This window comes from Trichosurus vulpecula, chromosome 5, assembly GCF_011100635.1.
Source record: "Trichosurus vulpecula isolate mTriVul1 chromosome 5, mTriVul1.pri, whole genome shotgun sequence".
In the NCBI taxonomy this organism is placed as follows: domain Eukaryota; kingdom Metazoa; phylum Chordata; class Mammalia; order Diprotodontia; family Phalangeridae; genus Trichosurus; species Trichosurus vulpecula.
Window position 1 is genome coordinate 219,373,086 of NC_050577.1, and position 12,838 is coordinate 219,385,923.

The window sequence follows — 12,838 nt, forward strand, 5'->3', positions numbered from 1 at the left end:
TAATGCTTCAGAGGGAAACACCCCTCAGAGATCGCTATTATTGCTCGGACCTCATTTCTTCCAGATACCACTGCACATGTCCAGGAAATTATGATGAAGAAAGCTTGAGGCCAAGAGGGTAGTTCCTTCCCAAGCAGAATTTCAGAGTTGCATGGGAACTCAGAGACCTGAGATCTGGGGGGAGGTTCTTCACCTGGGGTCCATGGATAGATATCAGAAAAGCTGTGAACTTGGATAGGGGAAAAGGTATATCTTTAGTTGAATTAATTTCCTTTGTGATGCTGTTGAGTTGTACCCGACTCTATGTGATTCCATTTGGGGGTTTTCTCAGAGATACTGGAGTGGTTTGCCATTTCCTTCTTCAGCTTATTTTACAGATGAGGAAACTGAGGCAAACAGGGTGAGGTGACCTTCCCAGGGTCACACAGATAGTAAGTATCTGAGGCTGGATTTGAACTCAGAAAGATGAGTCTTCCTGACCCCAGGGTCAGCACTCCATCCGCTTTACCACCTAGCTGCCCCTGTTGAGTATAATAATAGCATTGCTAATCACAGCATTATTATTAAAATAGGTACTGGCAAGCAGGTTGGAGAGGAAACAAACCAACCTGTTTCCTGATTAGTTAGGGGCTACAGGTCTGCCAGGAATGCACATGAAAAGTCAAACAGCTGGTGGGAGAGTCAGCCCCCCTGCATTCATAGGACTTGGTTGCCCCAGGTGGGCCAGATTTTTATCGACATTTCTCCTTCTCCCTTAGACCAACATTAAACAGGGAGCTTGGGGACAATGCTCCCCTGCGTTGTCCAGTCTCAGCCTTGGTCCCCTGCTGGCAATGACTTAAAATCCACAGCACAGAAGGAAATGGCAAGCCGTGGGTTGTGTTTTTGCAAGATAATTTCAAAGATCTAATCGTAACCTGTGATGGATGGCTGAGGCTGTTTCCACAGCTGTGGAATCGAGTCGGGTTATTAGTGGCAGAAGAGGGCTTTGCTTTCAGACGTGAAAGAGGCTGGAGCCAGGTTCTGAAAATTTAGTATAAAAATATTTTCCTTCTAACCAAAGCTGATCCAAGCGCTAAATTGTTATAGTTCAAGATTCATGCTGAGGTTACTCAGTACTTTTTCTTCTTTTTCTCAACTTTTTCTTTAAAAATAAAAAAAAATTTGAAACTGAAAACTTTTTTAAATGAATGTTAGATTATCTTTACATGTAACTGGGAAAAAATAAAATATTTTTTTTTAAAAAGAAGAAAGAAAAAGTTGAGTAGAAATTATAGCTGTCTTTAAAAAAAAAAAGTCTTCCCAAACATAAGGTGGAATATGAATGGTTTGGGATTTGTCATCATCCCTCTCCACCCCCAACCAGAAAACTCATCAGCACAGAGATGATTTCAGTATTCCTAATTATCCATGCCCTCACTTTCTTGTGGAGGGCGGAGCAAAATACATAGCCTGCCCTTATAGAGAGCTCACATTCCCAGCCATCTCTTCATTTGTTACTGTCCACTCTGCCTTGGTTTCAGTACTACCACCATGATAATCATCATGCCCTGGCAAGGGGTACCCTCATAAAACCGCTTTTCAGCCTCCTTTTTTGCATTGTCTTTCTCCATTAAAATGTAAGGTCCTTGAGGGCCCCCCTGCCTTTTTTCTTTTCCTTATTCATATCCCCAGTGCTTAGCACAATGTAGGGTGTGTGTGTGTATGTGTGTGTGTGTGTCCAAAATAAAAATAGTAGAAGTCAATAAATGTCTGAGAATTTAAATTTGGGTCTTCCTGGATCTCAGACACTAGCTGTGTGACCCTGGGCAAGTCACTTAAAGGTGGCACAATAGATAGAGTACCGGACCTGGAGTCAGGAAGATTCAGATTCATCCTCAGTGTGAACCCTGGGCAAGTCACTTCACCCATTTTGTCTCAGTGTCCTCATCTGTAAAATGAGGCGGAGAAGGAAATGGCAAACCACTCCTGTACCCAAGAAAACCCCAAATGAGGTCACGAAAAGTTGGACACGGCTCAACAACGACTTGCTGACTTCAGGTCCAGTGCTCTCTATCCGATTCAACATCTCGCTACTGCTTTACCATTGCCAGCCATCCTGATCTGCATCTTGCCACTAGACCCAGATGACTCAGGAGGAGAAAGTAAGGTTGGTGACTGCCTCACTTAAATCCCAATTTACTTGCAAGTCATGGCATCTCTTCCCCCTCTTTGAGAACAGAGGACCAACAACTTTACTTACCTCATTGAGGCAATGGAAAGGGTACTTTATCCACTCTCATCATCAGGGATTCTTAACTTTGAGTCTCTGAATTTTAAAAAAATTACTATAAATTATTATAAAATTTTTATTTTATACATTTACATATTCTATAAATAATATTATTATTAAAGTAAGTATCAGAGAATAAATATTTAATAAGTGCTTGTTATGTACAAGACTCTGTGCTAGCCCTGGGGATACAAAGAAAGTCAGTAGATAGTTCCTGCCCTCAAGGAGCTTCCATTCTAAGGGGGGCAACAGTATGGAAACAGCCACGTGAAAACAAAATAGGATAAAATCAGAGCTGATCATTAGAGGGAAATGTAATCAGTTTCCTTTGTTATTATATATCTTATTTTGTGAGTTTAAAAACATGACTCTGAGATGTCCATAGGCTTTACCAAAGGGGTCCAGGGACAAATCCAAGGTAAAGAACCCCTGAACTCATCCAGCATTCTCTTTTGATATGGAGTAGCTTTCTCTAGTTCACACATCTGGACAATATCAGAGCTAGGACTCAAACCTAAGCCTTCTCTCTAGCTGCCAGTTCCCCCCATCCCTATTCTCTCCTCTTTTTTTAAAAACACTTGTGTTTAGGTAGGTTCAGAAAATTCTCCCAGTCTTCAGAAATAGTGAGGTACAACATGAGGTCCTCAGAAAAGCATCCAACTTTGGAATAAGAAAATCTGGGTTCTGATCCCGGCTCTGACACTTAGCAGGTTTGTGGCCCAGAGGCAGTCACTAAATCTGGCATAGTCTCATTTTTTTCCTCTGTAAAGAACAGAAAATACCCACCCTGATGTCTTCCTACCTGTAAGAACTTTTTTTTAAGTGTGTCATAAACTGTAAAACTGTCTATACGCGTATAAGCCATGGAAGCATCCTCCCAGCCGTCACACTGCATATCATTAGGCCAACCCAAGGGTGTCATGTCAATGACGCAACTACTGACCACATTTGTAGCATGCTGAAGGGTAGTATCTGTGTTGGGACTTTATTTTCTAGAGCAAAATTCTCATTTTGTGGCCATCTCATTTGTTTGAGACTCTTGCCTCAGGTTTGGTTTGGAAGCCTTTTCTGTTGCTGACCTTAAAATGTTTTCTCCCACACAGTGCAGTACCTTGCACATAGTGATAATAATGGCTGACATTTGTATGATGCTTTAAGCTTTACACGTATTTATTCATCTGAGTGTCACAATAACCCTGTGACTTAGGTGCTGCTGTTATTGTCCCCTCATTTTTCAGTTGAGTAAACTGAGTCTTAGGTTGAATGACTTGTCTAGGGTCTACGCAGCAGGATTCCCAATTCAGTCTCCATTCTATCCACTATATAAAGTACCAGGATTCCAAAGTACTATTGCCTTTCATAATTGGTGCCTGGTGAATGCTTACTAAAATTTAATTGCAACACACATTATGCCATACACCCAAAAATAGAGGGAAAGGGGCTTGATGCACATATAAGACCCTTGCTGAAAACAAAATGAAACAAGAAATATCAAGAATATAAAATAGCAACAATACTTAAATGGGAGAAATTTAAATCTAAAAATAAGTAAGTAGAAAACCTAACAAAAATTATTATGGTTTATTTTTAAAGCAAAAGATTTTAAAATATCTAAAGACATTTAAAAAAATTTTAAGGTTGCTTCACATATGGCCAGTCAAGAGTCAATACTAGGTCAGTGGGAGAGCTAGTGCCTAAAAAAAAAATCCCAACATGCATATTTATTTAAGGAATGGGGCCCTAGATCTGGGACTAAAAAGTTATAATAAGAACAGTAACAGGAAGCCAAGATGCCCTGTATATAGCCAAGGGAATCCTTGGTTCTATGAGTTTCCACTGAGGCTTCTGCTTATGGGTGATGGTTTCCAAGTAGCTTTTATCTCTCCCTCCCCCCTTCTCCACATGTGCTTTGAGAGGATGTAAAGAGGCAGTTTCATGATACTTTCTATTGTAATCTTTGGAAACATTGATGAAATGAACCTGCCTTCTTCAGGAGGTCACATTCCTATTGGATGTCATCTGAGATCATGTAGGGTATTTTCGAAATACCTAGGCCCTCTTTGCTTGGCTTCCAAGCCCTGAGAGGGTCTTCCTGCAAAATACAATCCAAGAAACTTTGTCTCCCTTATCTTAGACTGAAATAATGAATGCTAGCATTTATATAGTACTTTAAGATTTGCAAAGCACTTTATAAAGTATTTTATCTTACTTTTCCAACAACCCTGGGAGGTAACTGCTATCACCCCTATTTTCACACAAGAAACCTGAGGCAGACATTAAGTGATTTGCTCAGTGTTAGAAAGTCAGTCATTGTCTGAGGTTGGATTTGAACTTGGTTCTTCTGGATTCCAGGTCTGTTCTTCTATCCAGGCATCACGTTTAAGACCAACGTTGTGAGTGGGCTGAGGACGAGCCAGCATGTAGTTTGCTGGAGCTGAATAGAGCAACTTTTAGGTTCAGCACTCGTCATTGTGGTTTTGGCAGCTAAAAGCTGGCCAGAGTGGATTAGGGCAAGTCTTGAAGACCAGAACTTAAGAACCAGGTAGAGGAGAATCCTAGGATCAAGTATATGTCCTAAAAAGAGCATCAACAGAAGCAGTAAGTTCACAGGCTTTAGCTCTGTATAGGGCCTTGGAGCTTATCATGCTAACACCTCATTTTACAGATAAAGAAACTGAGGACCAGAGAGTTAAAGTCAGTAAATCCATCCACAAGCACTTATTAAACTCTTACTCTGTGCCAGGCACTCTGCTAGGTACTGGGGATACAATGAAAAACAAAAACAGCCCCTGCCCTCAAGAAGATTAACATTCTAATAAGGTGCTTATCATTTCTTTATAAATCTGTTTTAATTTTTTCCAGTTAACAGAAATCACTTTTCTTTGTATCCCATCACCCAGATTGAAAAAGAAAGAAAAACAAAACTTAAAAGACATCCCCATGTTGCCTGTGTTTATTAAAAAAAAAAAGTCTCAGTGTGCACTGGGTCCATCCCCTCTCTGTCTAGAGGTGGATACATCATGCTTCATCATCCATCCTCCGACATAAAATAGCAAAATCATCATAAAAGACAAACAGCTTTGAAAGACTTACTAACTGATCAGTGTGATGGACGACCATGAGTCTTTGTTCAGTCATGTCCGACTCTATTTGGGGTTTTCTTGGCAGAGATGCTGGAGTGTTTCACCATTTCCTTCTCCAACTCATTTTATAGATGTGGACCCTGAGGTGAACAAGGTTAAATGATGTACTCAGGGTCACACAGCTAGTAAGTGTCTGAGACCACATTTGAACTCAGGTCTACTGAGCCACCTAGCTGCTAACCATGAATTCTAGAGCAGCTTAAATTGTAACATATGGTAGCTTTCTTAGTCAGTCATTGAGTAGAAAAGCCAGGACCTAAACCTAGGTCCTCTGACTTCAAATCCTACCCTCCATTGTACTAAACTGCCTCCCACCTGTGTAACATGAAACATCTGATCTTCTGTGAATGCTTTTATCCCCATCATAGAACCAACATTTCCTAGTCACTAGTAGAATGTAAACTCCTTGAGGAATTTGTCTTTGTCTCCATTGAACCTAATAAGTACTTAATAATTGAATTTAAGTAAAAGTAAAAATGAGTAATTAATAATCAATTGAAAGTTATATTTATTACATATTTTTCTTTTTAAAAGCCATCTGTACGTAATGCAGTTGAGAATCATGATTTCATATGCAGTCCTGTTGTGTTCTTTGTATGTAGAGATGATGGTGGTTGGTGTTTGTCAAGATCAGGTTAACAAGGAATATAAAAGAAAAGAAACAGAAAACTTCAATCCTCTCTCCTTTCTGCTTTTTTCATTCCCCCTTCATACTACTGTAGTTTTTGAGCCTTTATTACCTTATGTTTTAATATTTCCAATTGATTGTATTGCCCCGCCATCTCACATCACTCCCCCTAGTCTTCAAGCACACCATGAGCAAATTCTTCCTTACATAGATGGGATCATGGACATAGAGTTGAAAGGGGCCTCAGAGGTCATTTAATCTTACTGCCTCATTTTAGAGAGGAGCAAACTGAGGCCCACAGACCTTTAGTGACTAGCCCAGAACCACACAGGTAATAAGGGTCAGAGGCAGGATTCTAACCCAGGTCCTGATTCCAGAACCATCCATTGTTTTTACTAAGGAACCAAGACCTTGAAAAGGCAAGGTCACTTTCCCACTCACCACCCCTCCTTCTGCCAAATTAGAAAAAGTCTGAAAATATGTACAAAGTTTCACACCTATGGATGTCACTCCTCTGCACAGAAGTGGGAGGGAGCGTCTTCCCATTATTAGTTTGGGGGGGACTTGCTTGTTTCAAATTCCAAAATGTCCATTTTCAATTGTTTTGTGGTTATTCCTTCCATTTACATTGTGATAGTCCTTGATAATGTAGTTTTCTTGACTCTGTGTACTTCACTTTTCATCAGATCATATAAATTTTACCCGCTTTTTCATATTTACCATATTTGTTGTTTTTTATAGCACAATAATATTCCATGACATTCATATACCACGGCTTGTTTAGCCATTCTGCATTGATGGGCATTGTCTTTGATACCACAAAAAGGGCTGCTCTAAATAAAGGGTCTTTCTTTTTGTTCATCATCTCCTTGAGATATGTGCCAAGTAGTGGAAAGACAGAAAGGTCCAAGTAGAATCTAGTTTTTATGGCTAGAAAGTTGCCAAGCTAGCCTTTAGTTAAATGATTTTTTAATGGCAATAGAAAAATAACCTTATATAATGATTCTTTGTCAGGTAAAACAAAATTTCAAAATTCCTTTTGTAAATAAACAGTCCTCCTCCTCTAAAATTGGTCTTTAAATAAAAAGTCATTTAATTTTTGATTATATGAGGATCGGGTGATTTCTTTGATTTTGTTCAGAACTGTTTATATTAAGTTAAAGGATGCTTTAGCAGCATATTATATTACCTTTTCCTATTGACTGACAGGCTATTAGCTCCTTCTAGGCTTTTCAAAGTCTAGAGTTTTAGGATACTGGAACCATCTGTTAAAACTCTTCTTGAAGATAGAGGTCTTGGTGGTGACCAGAGGCTAATGAACAGATGGAGAAATAAGAGGGCCAAAATAAATATTATTGTGGTCTTTTCCAATTGCCAAATTAATTAGTGCCCTAGAGAATCCTCAGTGAAAAAATGACATGTGGGTTTAGAGGTGTTTGTTTTTAAAGCTTGTACACCAAACCTCACAATAGAGCATGACTTGCTTAGAGGGTCAACCATTGAGTGTATGTTGGGTATGACTTGGACTCCATCCAAAGAAGTTTAGTTTTTGAAGTCCCCAAAAGACCTTATGTCATATGTGATGTAAAACCTGAAGGGCAGGCGTTAAGACTTTTTCAGGCGTTTTGTTCATTCTCTGTTCTGAGAGTACTCAGATGGATCTGTGACCTCCTTTTGGTTGGGTACTCTGTACGCTAGTGTAGATTGCAGCCTGTCTGTGCCTGCCCATCTTTTGTGATCCAGGGTTGGGCCCATCCATTGATCCAGCTTCCTTCTCTTTTTCTTGACATTATGAGGACACCAGTGGAGTCTCTGTGCTGGCCATTGGTTAACTTTCACTGTTATCGTAGGAGGTAGTGGGGTACGGTGCAAAGAATACATAGCTTGATTCCTTCCTATGACATTATGTCTGTGACCTTGGGCAGATCACTCTGTGAGCCTCTCTTTTCTCATGCATAAAATGATGAGCCTCTGGGAGGGGGCCTTTTCAGCTCAGGACCTGTGATCCACGTCCTCAACTTTCTTTCTTTACTAAGTTGTACATTTTTTTTTAAATCCCTTATTTTTTTTCTATTCCTTTTTAATGTTTTGAGGTATGCCCACTCATACCCACTGTGTGCCTTTCCTTTGCCCTCTGGTAATGCTTGTTTTTAATTCTTTAGTAGATCAGACTTTTCATGACTCATAGACATACAACTCATGTCAGTGAATATCAGTATTATAAAGATGGGCCTTTTTTTTTGTTCAAGGAAAAATTTGGGATCCTTAAAGTAGCTTTTCATTTTATGAAAAGCAATGTAATACACTTTCTTCCTCCTATTCAAATGAGATAATATCTGTAAAGTACTATATAAATATTAGTTATTGTTATTAATTATTCTGTTCTGCTCTTAACTCATTTCCCATTTGGAGTGTCTATACGAAATTCAGAATTTTGTTGGATGTGTCCACTTTAGTATCTGTTTTACTTATAGCTGTGAAGCAGTTAGTTACTGATCAGCCAGTGTTAATTGACTCTTCTCCATATTCGTTACCTTCCTGTAGACATGGCTTTAATATACAGACAATCCATAAACCACACACCCCTTGCCTTTTGTCTGAGTTTGCTACAGAGCCACCCTCTCTCCTTCCAGGTGCAAGATCTGACCTAGATTCTGTGCACCCAGCCAGATGCCCAGGCCCAGGCTGTCAGGACTTGCCTAGACAGAAATATAAGAAACCCCTGGGTTGCTAGAGTTTTTCCCCTTGTCGTGTTCGTCAGAATCATGTAAAGGCACCCGGAAATAATCCAGTCGGTGACAGCTTGTCAGCTCATGTGTAGTTTCTGTTTGTTTATACTTTTTTCTTGGGCATCAGAATGCACTCGTCACTATCGAACCAAATGATTAATTCCAGTAAGCCTGTTAATTCAGGGTGGTTGGTGCCAGGAAGGGGCTTAATCATTGGGTTTGAATGGCCCAGGACCTCTTCAATCTGTTATCGAGTGTCTTCTAAAGGCATATTTTACAGTAGAAAAAAAAATACACTTAGGAAAAAACACACTGTTCTTACTCAGTTGACGGCTACAGTTTCATGGTGAAATTAAACTTCTTAGAGAGAGGTTGTAGGCTCCTCCCAAAGATAGTTTGGCCAAGTCAAGCCAGCTTATTGTTCCACAAGCATGAGGCATGTGCTGTTAGGTTTCAGAGTGGTTGAGTCAATTTCCCGACGTCCTATGGTTTGTGAATAACAAAGCTGGGCTCAGGACTTAAGTGTCCAGACCTCCCTAGCCCAGCTCCCTTGCCGCACATTACCTTTTCTAGCTTGGTATCTTATGAGTGGATGTTTTAAGTTGTCGAGAATTTGTCTTACAGCCAAAAAATTTGAAAGGTAGTTTGGCATATATCATTTGGCATAGTGGGTGGAGTGCTAGACTCAAAGACCTATGTTCAGATTCCTTCAGAAACACATTTTATGTGTCCTTGGACAAGTCACTTAACTCCTGTGAACCTCAAGTTTCCTCAACTGTAAAATGAAAGTGATATACTAGATGCGTTCTGAGGTCCCTTCCAGCTCTGTATCTTTGATCCTATCTGTGTGATCCTGTTTTGACTTCCCTGGGCCTCAGTTTCCCCTTCTGTAAATGAAGTAGTTGGACTAGATGTCCTCTAAAGTTCCTTCCAGCTCTAGATCTTTGATGCTGCTATTGGGCTAAGGGGAGGGAAGGAGAAAACAAGCATTTAATTGCCTACTATATACCATCCACGGTGCTGAGCCCTGACAATTGAGAGTAGATGGCTGTGGCTGTCTATACCTATGGATTGTCAGGTTCTGTTTCAGCAAAAAGACCCAATTTATCCCTACTCTGAGACCCTGTGGCTGTTTTTTGTCCTCAGTCCAGGTTAATTAAGATTCTTATTTGTTTTCCCCCCGATAAACTTTTCTTTATCAAGGTTGCCCCCTGGTGGCCAGAGATTAAATTTTGAGGAAACCAAACCCAGCTATATTTTTTCCTTTCCCTTTTTTTCTCTTTATTCTCAAGAATTTTTTTTTAAGGTCAAGTTTTTTCTTAGTTAATCCTAGTCACCATAACCTTTGGAGTTTCCCATTCGTCACCTCTTGAAAAGCGATCAAACAGGTTTGACATAATGAAACCAGCTACCTAAGACTTTGAGAAACTAGTCTGGCCATTTGGGTTGACTATGGCACTCCCCCATTTGCCTTGTGAAATCTCCTCTTGGCTAGACTACTGGGTTGTAAGTGTATCCTAGGAGCCGGCCTTCATGACACATCGAGGAGTGTCTTGAGTTCCCTCCCAAGTTTCACCAAAGACTCAAGACCAATTGTTAACAACTGCTGGTTTCCCTGTTGCTCCCAGCTGACTCAGACTAACCTACACTTTCCAGCTTCTGCTCCTCCCTCCCAGGCTGTGTGTTGTTCTGACAATATAGTTACAACAGTGTGGGCACAAGTGTCATACTACCCTGACATTTGCACCCACAGTGGTGTCTGAGCATTGCTCACGACTGACTAGGAAGGTTACATAAGACTTTTCTCCTGTGAACTCTTTCTGGATCCAAAGAAATAAACAATCAAATAAATAAATAAAGGCCCTCATGGGCTTCATAGGCCCAATATAAATATTAACTCTTATTAATAATTTTTTATCATTCCACTTGAGGTTGACACAGAAATCAAAGGGTAAAGAGGAAAAGCAGGGGAGATTGAGGTATAGCCAGGACACCGGCTTGGCAGAGAGAGTGGGGGGAGTAGAAGGGGAAGGAGAGAGAGAGAGAGAGAGCTTCCACTTGAAAAAATACAAGATGAGGAATGGTCTGGCCATGAGAGGTTGAGCAATAGAAGAGAGACCGCTACAGGCCTGGCAGGGATTCAGAGAGATTCAGCCACAAGTGTGGCCAGAAGCCAAAGAGAGAAAGATCAAGTCTTTCATAGATCTTCCCAACATCCTTCCTGCTACTTGAGATAACATGGCTTAGTGGGAAAAGGAGGCAAAGAAAATAGAATTAGAAAGATTTTATTTCAAAATAAAATTATAAGAAGACCAGGATTCAAATCCTAGCTTTTACATTTACTACTTGTGGTAGACTTCATTTCCTCATCTGTAGAATGGGGAAGGAGGAAGAGAAAAGGAATAAGCATTTATTAAATACCTAGTATATTCCAGTCTCTATGCTAAGCACTTTACAAATGTATCATTTGTTTCTCATGATAACCTTGTGAGGTAGGTGCTATTACTGTTATAGTCAGTTTATATTTGGGGAAACTGAGGCAGACAAGTTAATTGACTACTAGTAGTAGTAATCAAGCTAGTGAGCGCCCAAGGCTAGATTTGAATTCAGGTCTTCCTGACTCCAAGATCTCAGGTTGTCAGATTGAGAACTGAAAGGGGTCAGGTGTCACTTGTTCCAGCCCTCTCATTTTATATATGAGGAAACTGAGGCCAATTCGTGCCAGTCCTTTCCATCTCTAACTCCGTGATCCCATTTCCTGTCTACTCACTAAAAGATTGATTGATTACTTAATCCCCAAGCAGGCTGGTTGGGATCCTAACCTATCATAAACTTATATCTGGAAAGGGACTTTGAGAGACTAGCATCCACCTCATTTTTCAGATGAGAAAATTGAGTAATAGTGAGATTAAGTGCTTGCCCAGCTGGCCAGCCAAGTGCCTGAGGCAGGATTTGAACCCAGGTTATTTCTGGCCCATCTACTTAAACTTTCTTACAACTGCAGACTCTTGAACTCCTAAGTCATAATACCTGGCATTTGTATAGGGCTTCAGGGTTTGCAAAATGTTTATATATTTTATGTCATTAGATCTTCACAGCGACTCTGGGAGGCAGGTACTGTTATTATCCCCATTTTCGAAATGAGGAAACATCTGTACAGGTTGTTCCTTGCCCGGAGTCATCAGCTGACAAGTGTTCAAGTCCCAACACTTTCACCACTGTGCCCCCTAGCGGCCAGTGCATTTTGTGTGTCACTTTCTTCTCCCCATTGAACCCTTCTTTGTAGTCAAGAAAAAGTGATTAAGCAAAACCCAGCAACTGCACATCCTTGGACTGCCAAAGCATCATTCTGTCCTTGTCATGTCCCCATCTCTTGACCGAAAGAAGTATATTCCTTAATGAACTTTTATTACAGAGAAAATCCAAGATTTTTTTTTTTTAAACAAAACAATCCTTGGTTAGATGGAACAAACCATCTGGAGTCTCAGTAGCTGAGTTCAAATCCTACATCTAATGCTTATTGCCTGTGTGCTCTAGGAAAACTGACTTCATTTCCTTAGCCTTCAGTCGTCCTATGATCCTTACACTCAAGAAACTTTTGATCCATTCACATTTGGTCCATGGCTAGAGGGCTGTTCTTAGGGTCTCCTTGTTTTGACACTGTTTTTCCAGTCATGCATCTCTCTGACGATATCCTTCTCTTGCCTAAGACTTTGTTGGTATCCTTGCTCCTGCCTCTCATGTGCCTTTCCCCACTGCCTGTTCAGGTGACCACACATTTAATTCTTTTTTTTTTAAATTTTTTTTTTGTTATTTATTTCTGGTTTTTTTTTTGTAGTCCAGCATTTTTTTATTCTTTGCAATCATCTCAGATATAGTACTTCCCCTGAACTCTGAAGAATATTTCTCAGTCATATTGTTCATTTAAAAATATATACTCAGCATTTTTCTGAATATTCCTTATTACTACTGTTTACCTCAGTCTACAAAGAAAACAATTTCCTCCTCTGATGATACTCTGCTTTAAATATTTTTCTTTATTTTATTTTTTTCCACACATTTAATT

The 12,838-nt window shown here is 40.0% G+C and overlaps 1 protein-coding gene across 1 annotated transcript in view; it reads left to right on the forward strand.

Moving 5' to 3' along the window:
* FGD6 (FYVE, RhoGEF and PH domain containing 6) overlaps positions 1–12,838 on the forward strand; it is a 182,352-nt gene that overhangs the window by 127,989 nt on the left and 41,525 nt on the right. The window lies entirely within an intron of this gene.